This window comes from Salvelinus fontinalis, chromosome 18, assembly GCF_029448725.1.
Source record: "Salvelinus fontinalis isolate EN_2023a chromosome 18, ASM2944872v1, whole genome shotgun sequence".
In the NCBI taxonomy this organism is placed as follows: Eukaryota; Metazoa; Chordata; class Actinopteri; order Salmoniformes; family Salmonidae; genus Salvelinus; species Salvelinus fontinalis.
In genome coordinates, this window is record NC_074682.1 from 13,769,288 (window position 1) to 13,783,722 (window position 14,435).

At 42.9% G+C, this 14,435-nt stretch overlaps 1 protein-coding gene across 1 annotated transcript in view; it reads left to right on the forward strand.

Moving 5' to 3' along the window:
• The window catches only part of LOC129815013 (RING1 and YY1-binding protein B-like), a 43,937-nt gene that overhangs the window by 16,051 nt on the left and 13,451 nt on the right, over positions 1–14,435 (forward strand). The window lies entirely within an intron of this gene.

A 14,435-nucleotide genomic window follows, 5' to 3' on the forward strand; every position in this document is an offset into this window, starting at 1 on the left:
CCCCCCCCTTGCCTATCACAGACCAGATTTACACCAACGACCAAGGGGTAGCTTGCTACTCAATGTAATAAAGTAATGACTTCAATTAAGTTACCTTACACGTTATGTTGGCTGACAATTTGTTAGCTACGCTGTCCTTACGAACCACATACTGGTACATACTGCTGTAATGATAAGCTATGGTAGCTAGCTGCCTAACGTTAGTAGTTATACATCAAACTTGTCAGTATATTAACTATAGGCTATCTAATTACCCAGCGTTTATTGACTTGATTATTCTCGTCGTTCTTAGCTTAGCTAAATGGTATAGTCTTTGTGCTTTCTCAATGGATATTTGAGTGCTTTCGTAAATTTGCTCTGGCTATCTATAGGCTGGACAATAGAACGAGTCAAAATTCACCCAAGGCTGAAAAACGTCTTAACGTTGGCTAAACTGGAACACTAGTGGGAGCCCACAGCAAATTAATTGAATTTAACGTTCGCAGAGCCTGTTTTGACAGTAATGAAGCTAAGAATTCCATTACAAATTTGTTTTAAAAATTTGGACTATTTCTTGTCTAGCGATCGATGACAAACGAGCTCGCTGCCCAGGCTTACGTAATTACAAAGAGGAGATTATCCTGATTTTTAAAATGGTGCCAGTATAACAGTATAGCTCCCGTCCCTCTCCTCGCCCCTACCTGGGCTCAAACCAGGGACCCTCTGCACACAGACAACAGCCACCCTCGAAGCATCGTTACCCATCGCTCCACAAAAGCCGCAGCCCTTGCAGAGCAAGGGGAACAACTACTTCAATTTCTCAGAGCGAGTGACGTCACCGATTGAAACACTATTATTGCGCACCCCGCTAACTAGCTAGCCATTTCACACCAGTTACACCCGACATTAAAAAAATCTAAATGTACACATGAGATATTTGGCGAAATAGACAGACTATATTATGCCTATATTTCCCCCATAGGAAACAATGGGAAGACCGCAGAGTTCCAGTGATTATTTTGGTTTACATTTTGTTCTTTACATTTTAACTATTAAACAACATGAGCAGGTCTCATTGCCAACAATAGTGAAGCAGTCATTGTGACGTTGAACAATAAGCTGGGAATAAAAAGTTCAGAAGGCGAGTTGGTGGCACGGTGCTCAAAAGAACTACTAGGAGCTGGCAGGGTGAAAAATGCACTAAAATAAGGCCAGTTTTTTTCGCGATTACTTCAAAACGACGGCAAGCAGCTGGGAAATATGGTCATATTATGGAACTGGGCTCCACGGCGGATGCAATGAACTAGTTTTGATCAGAAAAGAACGTTCATTTAATGTGTCCAGCCAACTATCTACACGGATTTCAGAACACTCTCCTCAGTGTACCAGAGAGCAGAATAATTACTTACGAGCGCTCAACACCCGTTGAATATGGCTGGTGTCAGTCAACGTCAGGGAAAAAACATAATTAAATTGTTTCCAGGAGCACATTTACAGTCACCAACACTCTGGTTAACACATACTGCCTTTCCAGCTCTGCTAGGGTGAGTAAAATGGTCAGTGGTCTCATTTGTGTCTGGAAGTAGCTAGCCAACGTTAGCTTGGGTGCTTGACTGCCGTTGTAAGGCCAGAACGCTCAAATCAATACTACTCCTCGCCCTGAACGTCCACTGTGCGCTCCGTTTGCGAAACGGTCTGAATTTACAAACGGACAATTTTTCTATGAATGGAAACACCATAATATTAATCAAATTAATTAAGCCACCAGGCTCTGTCGCAGCCGGCCGCGACCGGGAGGTCCGTGGGGCGACGCACAATTGAGCTAGCGTCGTCCGGGATAGGGAGGGTTTGGCCGGTAGGGATTTCCTTGTCTCATCGCGCTCCAGCGACTCCTGTGGCGGGCTGGGCGCAGTGCGCGCTAACCAAGGGGGCCAGGTGCACGGTGTTTCCTCTGACACATTGGTGTGGCTGGCTTCCGGGTTGGAGGCGCCCTGTGTTAAAGAAGCTGGTTGGGTTGTGCCTCGGAGGACGCATGGCTTTCGACCTTCGTCTCTCCCGAGCCCGTACGGGAGTTGTAGCGATGAGACAAGATAGTAATTACTAGCGATTGGATACCACGAAAATTGGGGAGAAAAGGGGTTAAAAATTTAAAAAATAAAAAATAAAATTTTATTTTATTTTAATTAAGCCAAATTTCTTAATCAATCCCATATACTATGTTATTACAAAAAAGGTTTTAAATTCTCTGGTAATGCCAATGCGTAATACTACCAAGTGTTTCTCAAAGATGCCCTCTGGTGGTCAAACTAGCAGTAACAGAAGAAATGGCTGAGAATTAAATGACGTGCCACAGAATGCTGCAGCAGCACGCAGGGTGTGCCGCAGTATGACGCAACTTTTAAAGGAGGAACCACTGTACCCGCCAATAGAATTCTACTCTGTTGTGCTCTGGCTCTGCCTACAACAAAATCACAGACTCAATCTTGCAAAGTTAGATTGGTTTTGCATTGAAAAGGGGCTGATATAATGTTGATTCGATCACAAAAAAAACCATCTATATAGGGCAAACTAATAGGGTGAACTCAGTGAAGTTCAATCTCTTGGGTCTTCTCTGCGCTGCTTGACATTTTCTTCTGTGCGGCAGTCCTGGAGGTGCGCGGCCTCGCAAGCACGGAGCTTAGAGTGAACATTGGAAGTCGCCCAATTATTGCAGTTCGTGTAGTGTTTATTGACTAGCAGTGTCAGGATAGAAGGTTTCTCTGATTGTATTTAGGCTATGTTTTTGTATTCTTCCCTTTTGTATAGTTTACGGTGCATTTGGAAAGTATTCAGACCCCTTTCCCCCTTTTTTCTCTCATCAATCTACACACTACCCCATAATGATATTTTGCAAATATATTAAAATAAAAGTGTTAAGACACTTTACGATGACGCCACTTTACGATGACGCCAGACCCCTCCCTGACGAAGGCCATGCAGCCGAAACGCGTCGGTTTTTAAACAACTTTGTTTCTATTGAACATGCCATACTAATAAAGGCATTTTAATTAATTATATGAAGAGTGCCTTGGTCCTCCTTTCTTTTTGATGACCAATTTACACCTTTTACCAAAGAGCACCTTCTATCTACCAAAATATACTATAGTGTACCTTAGTAGCGCTTCCCTTCCTCCTCTTTCTACACTTTACGATGAGACTTGAAATTGAGCTCAGGTGCATCTTGTTTCCATCCTTGATGTTTCTACAACTTGATTGGAGTCCACCGGTGGTAAATTTAATTGATTGGACATGATTTGGAAAGGCACACACCTGTCTATATAAGGGCCCACAGTTGACAGTGCATGTCAGAGCAAAAAACAAGTCATGAGATCGAAGGAATTGTCTGTAGAGCTCCGAGACAGGATTGTGTCGCGGCACAGATCTGGGGAGGGGAAACCAAAAAAATTATGTAGCATTGAAGGAACACAGTGACCTCCATCATTCTTAAATGGAAGAAGTTTGGAATCTCCAAGACTCTTCCTAGAGCTGGCTGCCCGGCCAAACTTAGCAATCGGGGAAGGGCCTTGGTCAGGGAGGTGCCCAAGAACCCGATGGTCACTATGACATAGCTCCAGAAGGAGAACCATCTCTGCAGCACTCCACCAGTCAGACCTTTATGGTAGTGGCCAGACGGAAGTCACTCCTCAGTAAAAAGCACATGACAGCCCGCTTGGAGACTGCCAAAAGGCACCTAAAGGACTCTGACCATGAGAAACAAGATTCTCTGGTCTGATGAAACCAAGATTGAATTCTTTGGCCTGAATGCCAAGTGTCACATTTGGAGGAAACCTGGCACCATCCCGACGGTGAAGCATGGTGGTGGTGGCAGCATCATGCTGTGGGTATGTTTTTCAGCGGCAGGGACTGTGAGACTAGTCAGGATCGAGGGAAAGATGAACGGAGCAAAGTACAGAGATCCTTGATGAAAACCTGCTCCAGAGCATTCAGGACCTCCGACTGGGTCGAAGGTTTACCTTCCAGGAGGACAATGACCCTAAGGCACAAAGCCAAGACAACGCAGGAGTGGCTTTGGCACAAATTTCTCAATGTCCTTGAGTGGCACAGCCAGAGCCCGGACTTGAACCCGATCGAACTTCTCTGGAGAGACCTGAAAATAGCTGTGCAGTGACTTTCCCCATCCAACCTGACAGAACTTCAGAGGGTCTGCAGAGAGGAATGAGAGAAACCAAATACAGGTGTGCCAAGCTTGTAGTTTCATACCCAAGAAGACTCGTCTGTAATCACTGCCAAAGGTGCTTCAACAAAGTACTGAGTAAAGGGTTTGAATACTTATGCAAATGTAATATTTCAGTTTTTTTAAATGACCTGTTTTTGCTTTGTCATAATGGTGTGTGTGTGTGTTGGGGGGGTTGATGAGAGGGAAAAAATATTTAATACATTTTAGAATATGGCTGTAACGTAACAAAATGTGTAGAGTCAACGGTTCTGAATACTTTCCGAATGCACTGTACAATATGAAACGCCTGCTGTCAACCACTGTGTTCCCCTGAGCAGTGTTGCTTGATGACTTGTTGAGCTAATTTGAAACAGGCCATGTTTACACAAGACAAGTATGACAACGCATGACCGCTGCAGGGTGACTGGTTCCAACAGACACTGGCAGACACCCCTCACATAGCAGGGAGGCAGACTGACACAGAGGAGATAGACTACAGGGAGAGAGAGGAGCTTGAGGTGAGAGCCACGGAATGAGAAATAACAAGGGAAGGAAGAGTGAAAAACAGTGTGTGACTGACAGCACAGAAAAAGTATAGTAGGGAAGCAATGGCTACATATTTAGAATGGGGACTGGAGAAAAAGTGGATGATACATTTGACTAGAGATAAAGAGGAGATAATGATTCAGCATGGAAAGCGAGGGTGGAGAGCGCAAGTGATACAAAGAAGACTGTGTCAGGGAGCCTCTAATAGAGGGAGCTCATGCATGCTTAGTGCTGTCACAACAACGGCTGTCAATCACCCTGATGGGAAGCAATTTGTAGCCTGAAGGTCAGACATTGGAGGGAATATCTCGCAGTGGGAGGCCACACACACTCAGAAGCCCCATACTGGTTTAGGTTAAAGGGTGCTAGTTTCTTTATTTTATTTTTTTAAGGATGGGGGACTTATTTTGTTTTTAAGATTTTCATTGATTTGTTTCTCTTTTGTCAACTGTCCCAAATAGCTGTCACTACATCACCGTGGGAACGAAATGTCATGCTCAGCTGCCTTGCCGTGCTCTTTTCCTCTGAGGGAAGATGACAGAGGGCTGCGAAGAAGGAGGGCTCTGCTGGGGCCCACTGTGCTCACTGAGTACCCGGGGCATGGGGAGGCATGCAGGATTTTGTGTCTGGAGGAGATGGATTAATGTTTAATTCAATGTTTTTAATAATGCCCTTGGCTCTAGCCAGCATTGAGTCATGCAGACAGTGCTGCAGCCTGGAGCTGCTCTCCAATCCAGGTCGGGCTGCACTATGTCTAATAGCAAAACATTTCTTTTGGGGGGGGGGGCAGATTGTGATTTTTCAAACACTTGGGTGAAAACTTGTAATATCGTCAGACATGGTTAAACTGTGTCAGGGTAGAGAAAATAACTTGTAAAATTAGATCATATAAATACATATTGTGCTAACTGAATATGAAACGAATCTTTTTCAACGTTGTTTTATAGGCTACATACAGTACCAGTCAAAAGTTTGGACAACCCTACTCATTCAAGGGTTTTTCTTTATTTGTACTATTTTCTACATTGTAGAATAATAGTGAAGACATTAAAACTATGAAATAACACATATGGAATCATGTAGTAACCAAAAAAGTGTTAAACAAATCAAACCATATTTATATTTCAGATTCTTCAAAGTAGCCACCCTTTGCCTTGACAGCTTTGCACACTTGGCATTCTCTCAACCAGCTCATGAGGTAGTCACCTGGAATACATTTCAATTAACATGTGTGCCTTGTTAATTTGTGGAATTTCTTTCCTTAAACCCCTCTGGGATAGGCGGGACGCTTGCGTCCCACTTGGCCAATAGCCAGGGAAAATGTAGAAGGCCAAATAAAATAAAAATGATATAAAATCAAACTTCCATTAAATCACACATATAAGATACCAAATTAAAGCTACACTCGTTGTGAATCCAGCCAACATGTCAGATTTCAAAAAGGCTTTTCGGTGAAAGCATCCTTGGTCCCGTGTGGCTCAGTTGGTAGAGCATGGCGCTTGCAACGCCAGGGTTGTGGGTTCATTCCCCACGGGGGGACCAGGATGAATATGTATGAACTTTTCAATTTGTAAGTCGCTCTGGATAAGAGCGTCTGCTAAATGACTTAAATGTTAAATGTAAATGTAAAGCATAAGATGCTATTATCTGATGATGGCACAACAGTAAACAAAGAGAGTGTAGCATATTTCAACCCTGCAGGCGCAACACAAAACGCAGAAATAAAACATAAATCATGCCTTTGACGAATTTCTTTTGTTGGCACTCCAATATGTCCCAGAAACATCACAAATGGTCCTTTTGTTCGATTAATTCCGTCCATATATGTCCAAAATGTCAATTTATTTGGCGCGTTTGATCCAGAAAAAAACAGCTTCCAATTTGCACAACGTCACTACAAAATATCTCAAAAATTACCTCTAAACTTTGCCAAAATATTTCAAACTACTTTTGTAATACAACTTAAGGTATTTGTAAACGTTAATAATCGATCAAATTGAAGACGGGTCTATCTGTTTTTAATACAGGAGGTCAACAAACTGACGCCACCATTCTATTCTTGCACAACTATCAAACAGTACACATAACGTTACACTGATTCCAGATGGCCGTTCTTCTTCATTGCACAAAGGAATAACCTCAACCTTTTCCCAAAGACTGGTGACATCCAGTGGAAGCGGTAGGAACTGCAAACAGGTTGATTAGAAATCTAGTATCCCAATGACAACTCATTGAACAGATGGTGACCTTAAAAAATGTTTTAAAAAATCTGAATGGTTAGTCCTCGGGGTTTTGCCTGCCAAATAAGTTCTGTGATACTCACAGACATGATTCAAACAGTTTTAGAAACATCAGAGTGTTTTCCATCCAAATATACTAGTAATATGCATATCTTATATTCTGGGGATGAGTAGAAGGAAGTTGAAATTGGGCATGCTATTTATCCAAAAGTGAAAATGCTGCCCCCTATCCTAGGGAAGTTAATGAGTTTGAGCCAATCAGTTGTGTTGTGATAAGGTAGGGGTGGTATACAGAAGATAGCCCTTTTTGGTAAAATACCAAGTCCATATTATAGCAAGAACCGCTCAAATAAGCAAAGACAAATGACAGTCCCATCATTACTTTAAGACATGGTCAGTCAATTCGGAAAATTTCAAGTACTTTGAAAGTTTCTTCAAGTGTAGTATCACAAACCATCAAGCGCTATGATGAAACTGGCTCACATGAGGACCGCCACAGGAAAGGAAGACCCAGAGATCTCTGCTACAGAGGATAAGTTCATTAGAGTTACCAGCCTCAGAAATTGCAGCCCAAAAAATGCTTCAGAGTTCAAGTCACAGACATATCTCAACATCAACTTTTCAGAGGAGACTGTGTGAATCAGGCCTTCATGGTCGAATTGCTGCAAAGAAACCACTACTAAAGGACACCAATAAGAAGAGACTTGTTTGGGCCAAGAAACACGAGCAATGGACATTAGACCGGTGGAAATCTGTCCTTTGGTCTGATGAGTCCAAATTTTGATTTTTGGTTTTAACCGCTGTGTCTTTGTGAGACACAGAGTAGGTGAACGGATGATCTCCGCATGTGTGGTTCCCACCGTGAAGCGTGGAGGAGGTGTGATGTTGTGGGGGTGCTTTGCTGGTGATGCTGTGATTTATTTACAATTCAAGGCACATGTAACCAGCATGGCTACCACAACATTCTGTAGAGATACGCCATTCCATCCGGTTTGCGCTTAGTCCCACTATCATTTTGTGTTTCAACAGGTCAATGACCCAAAACACACCTCCAGGCTGTGTACAGGCTATTTGACCAACGAGAGTGATGGTGTGCTGCATCAGATGACCTGGCCTCCACAATTACCTGAGCCTCAACCCAATTGAGATGGTTTGGGATGAGTTGGAACGCAGAGTGAAGGAAAAGCAGCTAACAAGTGTTTCTCATATGTGGGAACTCCCAAGACGGCTGGAAAAGCATTTCTCATGAAGGTGGTTGAGCGAATGCCAAGACTGCAAAGCTGTCAAGGCAAAGGGTGGCTATTTGAAGAATCTCAAATAGAAAATATATTTGGATTTGTTTAACACTTCTTTGGTTACTCCATGATTCCATATGTGTTATTTCATAGTTTTGATATATTCACTATTATTCTACAATGTAGAAAATAGTAAAAATAACTAATTCAAGTTTTTTTTTTTTTTGTCATCTTTTGACTGGTACTGTGATAATACATAGGATTATTACACCTACCTCTTAACTAAAATGCATTTTTAACATGATCATCAAAATGGTGCTCCTCTATCCCACCACTTATTAATTTAATAAAATAACATTAGGTCCTATTTCTTATTTTACCATTTAGTTCTTAAATTACCTAAGTTAATTATTTATTCAGGCAGCCATAGGCTGCAGATGGAATAGGAAACTTGTTAGTGTGTAAATGATGTATAAGTATGCTTTTTTTATAATTGAAATGATGAGTCAAAGTGCCATAGCATGTAACATGTAGCCTACCAATTGCAAGGTGCAGCCTGTGTCCAAAAACTGTCTCGTCCAGTCATTCGACTCGACATGTTTCAACTTCTCCCTTTTTAATTTTGTTATACAGTGTTGGGATGGCGACTTGGGAAATATGTGCAAGATGGAATCTTGTATGTCCTGTCCAGCTTGTTTATATATTTTTTGAAGCCGTCTTTGCTGACAGTGTAAATAGGAACCATGTCTTTGGCTATGTGATGGCCTCTGATTTCTGTGTGTCTGCAGGATGTTTTTCATAGGGCGTTACACTTGAAAATACATGGACAATCGATGCCTGTTTAACATATGTGGTTGGTTGTGGTTTAGGGGCTTTGCTGCTGTTAGGCTCTTTTTTTTTACCGTGCAATCATCGCAAAGTGGGGGTGGTTATTCTTCAAATGATTGAATACATTTGTTGTGTTGCCTCTTGTCACCACAGCTCTGGGGATATTTTTGCCAAAATACTGCTGAAGATGTGCCCTTCTTTGGCACCAAATTGAAATTTTAATTAGCACTTGCAGCATTCATGTTTGACACACACTTTGAGGTAAAGCCACAAAGTTTCTGAACCTCGTACTGTACTGTCTTTGGTGAAGCCCCTTCTCTCCTCACCAGCGCGGACGCTTGTGATTGGCCAGTATGTGCATGCCGTGCAGAGAGTGGGAGTGCCCGCTTGTGATTGGTCAGCATCCTCTGCACGTAGAGGGTGAGTGAACAGAGTCTAGCGCCTCTCATTGGAGGTGGTACCATAGTCTAGTTTTTCTTGTTAACAGTGTCAAAGAAAGGAGAAAATTGCAACCTCTTGCGATATGGATATTTGCAAATGTCAATATCGCAATTTTGATCTGAATACGATTAATCGTGTAGTCCTAACTCCAGGTGCACAGTATTGTTTTTAGATTCAGATGAAATCTTACTGTCTGACTACAGTTGGCTGTCCCTGTTAGAGGGGACATTTTTGTCTAGGCCTCTCTTCGAGCTGCCGCTGCTGCATGCTCTGGGTCTGTGGCTGGCTGGGAGTAATAGCCTGTCCAATTATCACTCAAAATAAAGAGCCGTGTTAATGAGGGCTTTCCTGTGGTCGCATGGTCACCTCTCTCTCCGTGTCTGTCTACAGAAGTACTCAATATCTAAATTCTGTCACAACACTGCTTGGTTTTAAGTTCAACAGTATGTTATTGGCATCTCTAGGTCTCCACTTGCTATGCTCTTCAGGTAGGAGGCTAATATTGACATGCATGAGTAGATCCTTGGAAGTACTTCTTATGATTGACAATATAGTGGGTGTGGCTGGCAGCATAACCATAGGTCTCAGTCTGCCTGGGTTAGTGTTTAGTGCTGATGACAGTCATTTCATAGCCTCCTGTGGAGTAAGAATCCACACCCCATATTAAAGGGAATTTAAGGGTCAGTCAGCAGAGACAATGTCAATCATTATCTATGGAGGTGTGAAAAGGAGGAAGTTAATCGGTCTAGGCTTATCTGGTGTTTCTCAGTGAGAAGTGGCTTGGTACAGATGCAGTGGCGCTGGTTTCCTGCCTACCAGCAAGGTGAGTGTGGCCAGCCCGGTGGTGTGGATCCAGCCAGCCAGCCAGCTGTGTTAATGGGTCAGAGTGGTGGTGTTCAGAGCAGCAGTGACGTAGCTGGTAAATTTAATAATACACTGTAGAGTAAGCGCACCACAGGGCAGGCCAACAGGGAGCAGCGCTCCGATCATGCCAGCAACAACTCCATGGCTGAGTTACAGCTGGCACTGAATCACAGCTTAACTACTGGGGCTGTTCCTGCTGCCTCCCTCTCTCTGGGCTGAGCTCTGCTGCTGCTGCATCTGACACAAATCTCTGGATCTGGGGTGATGGGCCAAGGAGGCGCTGAGCCAATCAATCACGCTCACTTTCTACCTCCAGCACTCTGCTGACAGCTTAACCTGCCACGGGAAATGATTTCTGGGCCCGTCAGACGCGGGCTGCGCTGAGAACCTGTTTACGAGTGTTTGGTCTGCATGCGTCCTGCCAAATCCTGTGATGGATTGGCGACGATATTCACTGCCGTTGGTGACGAAGTTGCTCAAACCTTGTCAAGTCACTTAAGTTTCTTTTTGAGTGTCTCATTATCCAGATGCTGCTGACCGTGAGCATGTCAATCCCTCCTCTCCTGTGGAGTGTGACTGGCATTGATTCTGAAGGAGTGAGTGAGTAGGCTAGCTTTATGCTGCAGCTCCAGAGCCATGCCAGCTGTGCTGGGTGGAGTCACTACAAGGTCATCAGCATTCACCACAGCCTGCCTATTGATTGGAGCGTGGCGCGAGCGCTACGACATGATGCCATATTATGAAGCAATTGATTGCCTTCTGATCGACTGGTCCCCCCTGAGGCAGAGACGGTGGGTTCTCTATCTCCTGCAGAATGGGGATAGAGAGACAGGGAGAGGTCGGGAGAAAGTAAAAGGGTTGATATCCAGGATGTGCTGTTTCTAAGGTAAATCACTCCAGCAGCCTTGTGAAAAACACTCTCCTCTCCACAAATAGACCTCATCAGCCATGCATCATTATCAATGTACCCATCGTAATCAGACAACCACATCTGAAATTAACCATAAGTAAAGCCTGGGGGCCATGTCTAAAATATGTATTGAGCAGCGCCAGCTGTATCAGAACAGTCCCACTCAGTATTGTCATCAAGTTTCTGCTCATGTTATGACCAACTTAACGATAACAGACTCTCTGAGAGAACGAGTCAGCACCTCATCGGTATTCTAGTCAACAGGTAGGCTACATTTTCTAGGAGCCAGACAGAGCTTGTTTATCAGTTCAGTCGGAGGCTCAGGCAGGTGGATCAGAAAGCATGGAAGTGCCCATCTGCCCTCAAACCTGCAGAGTTTCTTTAAACATGATACACTCTGAACAGCTAGACAATAAACAGGACCTCTTGGCAATGCAGTAGAAGAGATGTGGAGGCTATGCCATAGGTGGATTGTGCCTCCTGAGTAGCTGGAAAACCATGCACCTCTCAGGCGTGGTTGAGTGTGTGGTATACTCTGGTATTTTTTCACTGAGCTGGCCCAGTCCAGTGATGTGATTATCTGTGCCGGTGAGAGCAAAATCTTGGCTAACCCTGTGTCTGTGGCACTCTATGGTCTTCTCTCTCTCTCTCTCTGCCCCTAAGACCCCCCCCCCCCCTGCTGCCAGCTGTTGTCCATTAGGGAGGCAGGCGGGACACGCAGCACTCACCCCTCACATCTTAGACCTCGAACTGTGTGTATGTGTGGTGTGACACTTGGGGGGGGGGGGGGTATAGGGACTTAAAATCTGTTATAAAACAGGTTGTTTGGATGCTGATTGGTTGCTAGCAGGAAGTTATTCACCACAAGCCCTCGGTAATGCCTGTTAACAGTTCCACTGTCCCACAGCCCAGCCAGGCAATTCATAAACTTCATCTCCCCTGGAAAAAAGTGTCTAGACATTATTTCCCTATACTACTAGGTTAGCATATGGTTTGCAACAGTTGTGATTAGTCTAAACTAGAGGTTGACCGATTGTGGTTTTTCAACACCGATACCTATTATTGGAGGACAAAAAAAAAAGAACCCGATTCCGGTTAATCGGAAAATGTCTATTTATTTATTTATTTGTAATAATTACAAGAATACTAAATGAACAATGAACACTTTTATTTTAACTTAATATAATACTGAAATAAAATCAATTTAGTCTCAAATAAATAATGAAACCTGTTCAATTTGGTTTAAATAATGCAAAAACAGTGTTGGAGAAGAAAGTAAAAGTGCAATATGTGCCATGTAAAAAATGCTAACGTTTTAAGCTTCTTGCTCAGAACATGATAACAATAATGAAAGCTGGTGGTTCCCTTTAACATGAGTCTTCAATATTCCCAGTTAAGAAATTTTAGGTCCTAACCGACTTGCCAAAACTATAGTTTGTTAACCTGTCTGGGACTGGGGTTCCGCTTGCCAACAGCCAATGAAATTACAGGGCGCCAATCAACAGAAATCTCATAATTCAAATTTCTCAAACATACAAGTATTAGACACCATTTTAAAGATAAAATTCTCGTTAATCCAACCACAGTGTCCGATTTTCAAAAACGCTTTTCGGCGAAAGCAGAACATATTAGATCAGCAACTAGTCACAGAAAGCATTCAGCCATTTTCCAACCAAAGAGAGGAGTCACAAAAAGCATAAATATAGATCAAATTAATCACTAACCTTTGATCATCAGATGACACTCATATGACTTCATGTTACACAATACATGTATGTTTTGTTCGATCAAGTTCATATTTATATCCAAAAATCTTAGTTTACATTGGCGCGTTACGTTCAGTAATGTTTTGCTTCCAAAACATCCGGTGATTTTGCAGAGAGCCACATCAATTGACAGAAACTCATGATAAACATTGATAAGATACAACTATTATACATGGAATTATAGATACACGTCTCCTTAATGCAACCGCTGTGTCTCATTTCCAAAAATCTTTACGAATAAAGCAATAATCTGAGTACGGCGCTCCGAGCCCAAGCTAGCCAAAGAAATATCCGCCATGTTGTGTAGTCAACATTAGTCAGAAATAGCATTATAAATATTCACTTTCATGATTTTCATCAGAATGCACTCCCAGGAATCCCAGTTCCACAATAAATGTTTGATTTGTTAGATAAAGTTCAACATTTATGTCCATATACCTCCTTTTGTTAGGGCGTTTGGTAAATAAATAATTTCAAGTCCAGCGGAAAGGTCGGACGAAAACTCGAAAAAATTATATTACTGGTCGTAAAAACATATCAAACTAAGTATAGAATCAATCTTTAGGATGTTTTTAACATACTTCTTCAATAATGTCCCAACCGGAGAATTCTATTGCCTGTAGAAAAGCCATGGAACGGGAGCTACCTTTCTCATGAACGTGCATCACCAGTTCTGGGCACTCTGCCAGACCTCTAACTCAATCCCCTCTCATTCAGCCCCCCTTCACAGTAGAAGCCTGAAACAATGTTCTAAAGCACAGGTGTCAAACTCATTCCACGGAGGGCCGAGTGTCTGCGGGTTTTCGCTCCTCCCTTGTACTTGATTGATGAATTAACATCACTAATTAGTTAGGAACTCCCCACACCTGGTTGTCTAGGGCTTTATTGAAAGGAAAAACCAAAAACCTGCAGACACTAGGCCCTCCGTGGAATGAGTTTGACACCCCTGTTCTAAAGACTGACATCTAGTGGAAGCCTTAGGAAGTGCAACATGACCCATATCCCACTGTGTATTCAATAGGGGCTGAGTTGAAAACCTACAAGCCTCTGATTTCCCACTTCCTGGTTGGATTTTTTCTCAGGTTTTAGCCTGCCATATGAGTTCTGTTATACTCAGACATCATTCAAACAGTTTTAGAAACGTCAGAGTGTTTTCTATCCAATACTACTAATAATATGCATATATTAGCATCTTGGACCGAGTAGCAGGCCGTTTACTCTGGGCATGATTTTCATCCAAAAGTGAAAATGCTGACCCCTAGACCAAACAACAGGTTTTAACAAGAAATTTGTGGAGTGGACCAGAACAACAGCAAAGGACCTTGTGAAGATGCTGGTGGAAACAGGTACAAAAGTATCTATATCCACAGTAAAACGAGTCCTATATCGACATATCCTGAAAGGCTGCTC